Source organism: Aquila chrysaetos, chromosome 9 (assembly GCF_900496995.4).
Source record: "Aquila chrysaetos chrysaetos chromosome 9, bAquChr1.4, whole genome shotgun sequence".
In the NCBI taxonomy this organism is placed as follows: domain Eukaryota; kingdom Metazoa; phylum Chordata; class Aves; order Accipitriformes; family Accipitridae; genus Aquila; species Aquila chrysaetos.
Window position 1 is genome coordinate 19,718,044 of NC_044012.1, and position 10,103 is coordinate 19,728,146.

Here is a 10,103-nt window from a genome sequence, read left to right on the forward strand (position 1 = left end):
TCTCAGGTATGGATAACTCAATTACTTATTTCAACTGACTTCAGACACAACATAAAAGCAAGGAGAGCATTTTATCCAGAGACATGGTTTCCAGAAGGCAGAAGATAAAAGAAGTATTGTCTCCCACCAACACTACCTGGTACAGCACTACGAGCTCCTCGTCGCAGGGTGCAGAGTCATGAGCTCTGCAGCTCCTGGCCCCATCCTCAGCAGAGCTGCATCTACCCACACACAAGGATTTGCTTGTGGGGCACCACATGTGAAGCTGTTAAACTCTGGAGTAGAACAGTGTGTGAAACTCTGCTTGTGCATCACAGGGGTTCACAGAAATGTTTTTCTTTGGTTCCAATGCATTCAATATGGGCTTGACACCCTGATATTTCATGCTGAAATGAATCTAGACATCCAGAGTGGAGCCTTTGACAGAAGAGCTCAGCCCAGAGTCACGCAAAGCTGGGACAGTCATGTAACTTGCAGATGTAAAATGTACTGTTTTCTTTTATAAAGCAAAGTATTCAGAACAGGTATTATTACTTTATTGCTCACCAGACAGCTCTCTGTACGTGGTGTTGTAAACCATTTGACAAACTTCAGAAGACTTGGAGCCACAGGAAAGATGAAGAGCCAAACACACACCTTTTTGACCAAACACCCTTACCAATGCTACCATTGAACAGCTCAACCATCGCTAATGAAGCTAAAAAGAAGATAAGGCCCTTTAGGAACATTACATTACAAATGGTTGCCTGCCTGCTATGAATTTGAATCAAACAACACTGCTATCAGGGCAAAGCCAAAAAAAGGGCAAGACACACACACACAAAAAAAAAAAAAAAGCTGCTCCTGGGCACCTTCAGTTCCTTACAGTACCTCCATGGCCTGGGGAGCCTGCTCCTTGGGCAGCAGTAGCAGCAATAGCTACTGAGGTTTGGCCACATTTACCTCACTCCTTTTCTCTTTCCCACAAGCCCATAAAAAAGTAAAAAAAATAACAAAAAGACAAATATCTTTCCACATCTTTACTGATGACATAAAAGTGAAGATGTGAAGGTCTTCCTAAAATAAAAAAAGGGAACAACAAAACAAAATGTAGGTCAGATGAACTGAACATTATTTCTTGAATTTTTTCATTTCAATACTTTATTATTAATTTGAATTTCTAACCCAAAAGTTATTGCAAACCTAGACGAGAGTTTTCTGGCATCAGCTGTTTTGAAGCAAAGTTAAACTCATGCAAAACTTCATTCTACCTCCATTAAAAATAGGAAATTCATTAAGCAATGCCCTAAAGACTTTTATTTTGGGTCATATTATCTTTTTGGGGAAAACATTCCATGAAATTATTTCCAGCCAACACCAATTTATATTTTTCTCCACAATAACACAACTGCTCTGTTATCAATCCTAGAAACACACTGTTGCATGGGAAAGAACAGATGATAAAGAGAATTTTCATCTCTTTTACCAGAAAGTATCCCCCCACTTAGCTGACCAGATCGATCAGTAATTTAAAAGAAAAAAGTACTCCTACCTGTATTAATGCTTCAATGCAACAAAAGCAGCTTCCAAGCCATGAATAATTTTTCTTCTCACCCCTCATCCCGCCCCCAAAACTAGTAGGGGAAAGAACACTGGTTTACGGCTGGAGACTCCTCCCATTCCCAGGATGCTTTACTAAAAAAAAAAAAAAGTTTGCTAAGCCAGACTTCTCTGTACCGTGACTGATACATGTTCTCAAAATAAAGACTGTCTTAGAATCTACTTTTTCCTCTTTCTGTAAGAGGCCAGGTATGCTAGATGGACCTATATCTGATTAAAAGAGCTTTTTAGCTGAGGTAGGAACATGAAATGATCCTGACTGATTTCCTGGGCGTTAACACTACCAGTTTGTGACTGTACAACTTGACAAAGATGGAATTAGTGTTAATTTGAGGAAATGGTCCATTTTGTCTGAAGAAACCTTTGAAATATATACATTTCCTTAAAAATCATCCTTCAACGGAAAGTGCTGAAAAGAATAGTGCAGTGTGTGTGAAAGGAAGACAGAAGAATTAGCACGCTGACTTAAATGTGGCTTTTCTCAAAGAGGACTAAATCCCTTTATATGATCCAGTTTCCACTGTAACCATAGAATTGTTACCCAGACTGGCCCCAAGATATTCTACACTGTGGTAATAGAAATACTTTGCATTACTTGTTATCATAGTAACATGCAGAGTACTCAGGCTTCTTGCAAACTGAATTCAAGACAGTAACTTACTCAGGCAATCCTAAACCAATGACTTCTGTTGTTTATTTTTTAACTAAAAGGTAAATTGAATTTTCAATGCTACCTTGTCCAGAAAAGAAGAAAAAGATAGAGACATTACAGATAAGAGAATGCAGCAGAATTACAAAAAGTGTAGTAACTGCTTCATTTGTAAAGCATTTGAAGATCCCTAGATAAAAAGCACTTACTATTTTATAACAATTCATAGCAAGAAACAGTGGTCACAGACCGTCACTGAATGTACATGAAGCCTAACTTTTGTATTAAAAAAAGTTTTCCTAGCCTGTTGTTCCCCCATAATCTCTATTTTCACAGCTAACTTACGTGACAGTTATTAACTTCCCTATTTTCATTATGATTTTACTCTGTATGTTTCAGCAGCTGAGCTAACACAGGTAACATCTCTTTCTTACAAAAACCATAGGTGATTATATTAACTTCATTCTTATCTGTCTACACTTCAACAACAGTTCTACTCATAGATGTCTGTGATTTATCATGTTGCATCAGGAAGCCCACCTACCATCACAGATAGGCAGATATAATTAAAATGTTTTTCTACTGTTATATCTCATGCCGAATCCCGTTCAAAGGGAGACTCTATTGAGCACACTGCAGGATAGTGCCACTTAGTGCCTCAGAATGCATCCTTCCCACATTCAATATTTTGTGGAAAACACAACATTAGAATTTCTACTTGTCTATCAATTTCTCCAGGTACTTGGCAAACAAGAGGGTTTGCTGGATGTACACACTGAAGTAAACGAGATGGCTCGGTGTGACTGCACTTCTGCTACCCAGTTCGAGTATTTGGATGTACTTGGCCACTAGATGGTGCAATGAAATAAAAATAAGGGCTTGGAACTCTGCTTAATTTTTGGTATCCTGGAAAAAATCTGGTCCAAGTATTCTTAGTTCTCATTTTAGCTGATAATCATCATAAATGTTGTATGATCATGCATTTCCATACCCTTATTACCGAGTTATTTTGAAAATTCTGTCGTTAAAATAAATTAAATCCTAATATTCCTTCAATGTGAGCATTACAAAGACTCCTTTTGCTTGTTTTGAGGACCCCACAGAGTCAATATTTCAGGCCTAACCTTTCAGTATTAAAAGGCAGATCTCTAAACAGAAAACATACAAGTAGTTCTTAAAGTAGGCACTGCATTACCACGACCAGCAGCATGTCCAGGAAGGGCTTCCCTAGCTGGAGCCTGACAGGTGTACTGCTCGTTACATGTGACAGAGTTCAGATGTGACTCGGGTGTCAAACATCTCCATAACTGTTAATGGCACATGACTCACTGCGTCAGAGTTCTGCATCTGCTGCCTTTGGCACAGGCAAACTGGAAAGCGTCCACCATTCACAATAATATATGTGGATGTGTATTTGCTTTGTGAAGTATCCCAGTAAGCGTTTTATTGCACTGACAGCTATTACAAGAGGAAAATAGGCCCTGTGGCATCCCTTCAATGAAATGTGAGAATGCATTTTATTTTACTGCTCTCTGATGCTGCTAAATATGCTTTCCCCATGTATGTGTGCATCAGCTGGAAGCACAGGACTCACATGAGTAACCACCTTAAAGCTGCACCCCTGAGAACAAGTTATTTGAAAGGCAGAAGAAGTCAGAAGGGGATAAACCTGGAGCTCAGTTCTGGCACCATCATCCGCAGTGAACAACACATCTCTCCTCCCTCTGGTCCATTTAATTCACTGGTGTCATTTCTCAGGCAAAGTACGCTAATTAGACAGTTCTGAAACCATATTTCTCTTAAATCTATACAGGTAATGAAGTCCGCTCTGTGACACCTCAGTGCTGGCTTTCCAGCAGTGGCACCAGGGGAAAACATGCTCTGGCTTTAGAGCCAGCAGCACTATGCGGCTTTGCAGGAGCTTGGGAGCTGCTCCATGCAAAGTGTAGCGCCACACCACTTTGCCTTCCCCTGTCTGATGTCAAATTTCATATGCAAATCAAAGTAGTATCTTTCTGAACTGTAGCAGCTAAGGAAGTTGACAGCTATAGCTTTTACTTGCAAACACTTCCTCAGTAACAGTCAGAACATGGCCATGGAAAACCTTTGCACCTCTAGCTGCTTAGAGTTTCCCTTCCGATTGGATCTAGTTGCACAAATTTCTTTATGTGCTTCTTTTCAGGTATTTCCTTATATCCACAAACTTCACCAGAAGAATACCTGGCAAGTATTAGCCCATCCTGACATGCAAACCTTAATCCCGCTCTCTGTGCTGTCAGAGCAGTAATTAATATTGGGTAATAAGGATCTTAGTCATTCTCAAAAGGTTGACCTAGCTTTGAAGCTTGCCTTCCTTCTAGCAGGTTTTATTTCGGATGCCTCAACCAAAATCCCATTTGCCACTAGAGGGCACTTCAAACCAAGCTGTCATTTCATATTAGCACGATCTATAAACGCGGAGGGTTATACCCGGCCTAGAAAAAGTTCCTCTGGCTCCTAGCAAACGTGCACAGCGTTATCCAAAATAACTTTTCTAATGTTAGACTAACATGAGTTTTAAAGAAAAGTTTCCTACATTTGGAGAGCCGAGCTGGGTCCAGATCATGTCTTGCAAGTCTAAACCAAGGCTATAGGTAGCATACAATGGCTTGTTTTGTTTAACATAATTTGCACAAAACCAAGAACCAAACCTTTTTCCTCACTATTGCTTAACAGAGTCAGTCTTGCTACAATAAGCAGTGCTTTGTTTGCTTTTAACTTCTGAATCAGAGAGATTAAAAAGCATAAATCGGGACTGAAAACAGCTTGAAAATAAATCTTACTGAAAGGAAAGCCTAGAACTGATCAAATACTACATAAAGCAAGACTAATGTGTTCATGTTTAGATAACTGATGCCCTAATTCACTACAAGTTACTCAGTCAGAGCTGCCTTACTTCTTAACAACTGTAGGTGAACCAGTTTTGTCCCATGTATTTGATGTCATACTTGCCAAGTGCATGAAAGTCCTGCCCAAGGTGTGTCACAGTCAAAAGCTAAGACTTGAGGAAAGCAAAGATTACTTTCAAAGTCTGGATGACATTTGGCTTCTTGTGGCTACATAAACAAGCAGTTTATTAATAAGACAGCAGGGTAGATAGATTACCTGACAGCCCTGCAGAAGTGGGAGTGACCAGCTCCCCATGGTTTAGCAACATTAACAGTAGTTAACCAGTAGGCTGGAAATGTTAAGTAGGCTGGCTCTTACCTCTTGAGGGGGAGGAGAAAAAAGAAAAAAAAACCAAACTGTTTTTCTCCTGAAACTGGTTGTCTAAGAAACAGAAAGTACCTTTAGAAGCTCAAGCACACACATTTTAGTAGAAAGGAGAACTGTAAAATACACTGAAGTGAAATGCTGGTCTGAACACAGCTGTAAAGCTGGCAGCTGGTATCACTGTTATCTGACTGGCTTTCTCTCTGTTTATTTTGTAGGGGACCCACCACATTATCCAATATCTATACACAGAACTGGAAAGTGTTCAGTCATTGCTGCTTTTCAATATTGCAAATTTTGACATGACACCTTTATAAAAAAAGGGGGGGGGGGCAGGCAGAAAAGGAAACCACTGACATTGCAGTGGCGATTTTTCTAAAATGAATTACAAAGCCCTTGGACCCATCTAAAGCAAGTTATTTTCAGAGCGAGGTACCTTACCTTAGTAGAACATACTTGTTTCTCAACAGCGTATCACTGAAGTACCACTGCTGATCAAAACGTCAGCATATGACAAAACTTGTACGAGACTTGAGAATATGTTCTGTGTTTCCATGCTTAACTCAGAGAGTCCTGTTCCCTAGAAGGGAAAACAACAAGCTGTTAGATTTTAAAAATATGCAAAACACATATAATAGTTTTATCTATAGAAATATTTTATACATTCTGTAAATCGGCTTTAAATAGGCATTAGTGTTTACCAAATCAAGTCAATTTCATTTTAAAGGCTCAATCAACATAAACCACTTAAAATTCCTATCATCCCAGATAATTAAAATGGAAGTAACATCTTAAAATCCAGTTTGTGTTTTGCCATATGTTTTGTATATGTACTGTTCAGCCTCAATTAATTCCAGAATTAGACAGGTCATTTTTACTCGCTGGCCTCCAATGCCAGCAAAACTGGACTAAGCAAATGAATAATCAACCCTGCAAAAGGATGGTTAATTGAAAATGAAAATCAATTCAAACCTGGCATGGCTTAGTTTATTTGGCTTGTCATTTGAAGGAAATCTGCTCATTCAATTGCCATCACATAACTTGATTGTCACTATGGCAATATTTGTTTTCTAAGAAGACCTAGCTTCTACAGCTATGTGACTACATGAGGCTCTGTTTCAGTGGTTGTTGTTTTCAAGGCAATTAAAATGTCAGTATTTATGAAAACTTGAAAACATGCATTGTCAATGATGAAAACCTGGAAACAAGTTCCAAGATATAAACCCCTACTGCTTTCAAAATTCCATGATTTTTTGAGTGCTGAGTCTCAACTTGACAATGCCCTGGATTGGCAATATTGGGTCCACCACAATGTTTTCAGCTACTGAGCAATTAGTCCCAGATCCACCTACTGTGGGATATGCTCACACTTTGCAACAAAGCAAGTTCCTTAAGGATACCTAAATGACCGTTCAGTATCAGACTTACAGGATCTTCCTAATACCACTTGGTTACATTCAGGAGTAGATTTATATTCAGGTTATCTTCTACAAAACCTGCTGTCACCTACGTACCTTGCGTCAAACTCCAAAATAGTTTGATTCTATGCTTTCTGACAGTGCCCCTTTAACTGTTGCCTGATCACAAGTAGGAAACAGTGAGCAATCCCAGACAAGGAGACAGCACTCTGCTTATCTGATAAGGCTTTGTTAGAATAGGTAGCTGCATTTTGCAGCAGAAAACCTGATTCCAATTCCAAATGAAGTCATTTGAACCAAAAGCAAAAAAATCAAAACATAGGCCTCAGGGGAAAAGGTGAAGTATTTTCAGTATATCATCAAAGAAATAAAATTTAATTTTGCGTGAAAGTTTGCCAGTTTGCAACTTGAAGGCTGTTGAAAAGTGACAACAAAAAAATAAAACACCCAGTTTAAATTTCAACCTTTTCGAAAAGGTCCTCGTGGAAAAAAATATTACCCACCTTCACTAAAATTTCAACTGCAGCTTGGCTTCAGAACCTATATAAACTTCCTATCAATTCCTCTTTTTGTTTCCCACTTGTCCAGAGCAGAGAGCTCAGAACAGCACTGGGGATCTGGGGACCTGTCAGTCGGGTCCCACCGCTGTCTTCCTGGGGAGAGCCGCACTGCAGCCTCTTCCCCTGCAAGGGGTGCAGGTGGGGAAGCCTGGAAGGAAGCAGCTCTTTAGGAAGGAGCATGCAAAGTTCCTGCAGAAAGCATCTCCAGAAGGAAAACCTGGGAGGCCATAACCCCGAGGGCATATTGGAAGATTTTCAGAAGTAACAGAAGGCCCTAGAGCAGAGGCAGCTCCGGCTCAGTCACCAGTCCTATGGCCCTGAAGCACTGCATGTAGGGTTGCATACACAGAGCAGTGAAACTCCCTTCAACTGAGAAAACACCCAGGAACAAAGTTTAATGTCCTTCTATTCCCCCCCCCCCCCCCCCCCCGGAGTAATTCTGGAAAAAAATAACTTAACAAGCCTGCAACACAGTATCACCCATAAATGGTTGTTTCCTTGCACTTTTTTGTGCATCCTATCTCACAAGACTGAGATCCTGTGATGCTTGATCACAGCCTGGTCCACTACAGCTGGTTAAAGAGGTATTACACATAGATAGCCAGGGGATTCACATTTCTTCTCCACGTGGATGGGATTCTGAGATTGAGTGCTGTTCCTTAGAAAGGTCATCATAACATAACCTGGGGTTTATATTCCCACTATAGGTGTTGGGCTTGTGAGTGGAGGCAAATGCTCTCACGTCAGCAATGAACTTAGGGACTGGAAGTGAGCTAAGAGCGGCTGCCTGCCAGTACCAATATGTACACAAAGGGTGTTGCTTCAGCTTCATCACATGCAACTTTTACCAAAGATACTAAAGCAACAGCACTGTGCAGTCCTTCAGAGATTGGGCTAGCCTTGCAGAAATCTTTACAGCTGTAAGATATGCTTAGGGCCAACAAAAACATTGTTGCACACGTTGAAAACTTTGGAACACATTGGTTTCTTGGCCAAAGGCCACGAGCCAATTGTTAAGCACGGAGAAATTTGTAATTTAAGAAAAGACCCAAGCCAAGTTGTGCTCAGGTCTGTCCAACTCTATGGAATCAGAGTAGCAAATAACAAGACTTGGGCCTAAACACCTCTGCTGTCTGTATGAACACAGCATTTAATGAAGGTTTCTGGGGAGTGCCAGTTCCCCCCCCTTATTCTCTTTACTTCTTCAATGACGTACCCATGGTATTCCCAGTTCTATCCTATGATCCAAAATGGTGCCAGTTAACCACTGCATGTTTTCAAACCCTAGATAGGGTGATTGCAAAATGATATGATTTTATTTTTCTACAATACAGAAAAAAAGTATGTGCTTCTGAAGAGCTAGGTAATTCTATATAGACACTTATTTAAAATATGTCTTAGCTGCTCTCAGAGCTGCAACTTTGCTTCTGAGAGTGAGAAGCAAGCAATACATTTGGGAAGTCTGATGCAGCTCACTTAACTGGTTTTTTTTTTTTCTTTGGGCTGTACCTAAAGGCACAGGCTTGCCTAAATAAACACTTGGGTGAGTCTCATTCCCGGGAGATCTGCAGCACTGGATATATGTTTCCATGTAACAGCAGATAGCTTTGGTGAAGCCTTATAAAGAAATTCTGAAATCAACCTGAATAAATCCCTTAGGTTATTACATCTTCCTGCCAAAGTTTGGTTCTACCACACCCAAGTTTCTTGCTGTTTTTTCCTAAATTCAGGAGAATATTGCATCAGATACCATGTAAACAATTAATCAGGCAGACTTTGCTAGATATGCATCAAAGATATCCAGATGTCACTAACCTGCTGGTCACTGAGCTAACCTAAGTGTATAACAAGCCTTCCTGCAATTCGTCTGTAAGTATAATACCTTGCACTTTCTACTATTAAAGTCTTACCCATTTCTAATATTTCAGTTCTTGTGGTTATCCAAGAAGTGGGTAATTTTCCTGTTTCACCCACAGTAGGAGACTCACTGCAGCTTTGTCTGAGTATACTACATCCAACTCTTTCAATTTGTGCATTTATGTTAGTACTTTAAAAAAAATAAATTGGGCAGATACTCAAGGAACCCTAGCCATGTTTCTACCATACACACTGGTGGCCATGACCTTCCTGTAAAAGCTTTCGATCACATCCTAATCTCTATTCAGTTAAATTTACTACTTCAAAGGAAGCACTTTTTGAAGCTAACCATTTCCCATTATCTGAACAAAAAGAGAACAGAGATGAAAATTCTAAAATTTTGATCTAAATTGGAACCATACCTTACTTACAGTTCAAAATTGTCTAGCCAACTACTGTCTTCAATTTCTGTTCCTGGTTGTGGCTAACTCTATAAGAAAGAATATCAGGACTGTCTTCAAAAAAATTACCAGATAACTCTAGAAGATCAAAGATACTGGTGCATTTCAAAGAAGAATCCCAAATCCTTGTTATCATACCTCTAAGTCTGATATTCACCTGTCATTAGAGAAAACAAAATATCCCAATAGATGAACACTCTGCAAAAGATGAATCCTTTAAACAAAACAAAAAACCTAAACCACACCATGACTAGCTTTGCAGATACATTTGTGATCTCATTATGATTATTTAAGCTGAACATGTAAA

General features: G+C 39.7%; 1 long non-coding RNA gene across 1 annotated transcript; it reads right to left on the bottom strand.

Annotated features, from left to right (window-relative positions):
* Nucleotides 1–1,544: 1,544 nt before the first annotated feature.
* LOC115345477 lies at nt 1,545–6,352 on the bottom strand. The gene is made up of 3 exons (XR_003924851.1): nt 6,202–6,352; nt 5,942–6,080; nt 1,545–1,674 (listed from the first exon to the last, which is right to left on the bottom strand). It is a non-coding gene; the product is annotated as an uncharacterized LOC115345477 (long non-coding RNA).
* Between the last annotated feature and the right edge of the window lie 3,751 nt (nt 6,353–10,103).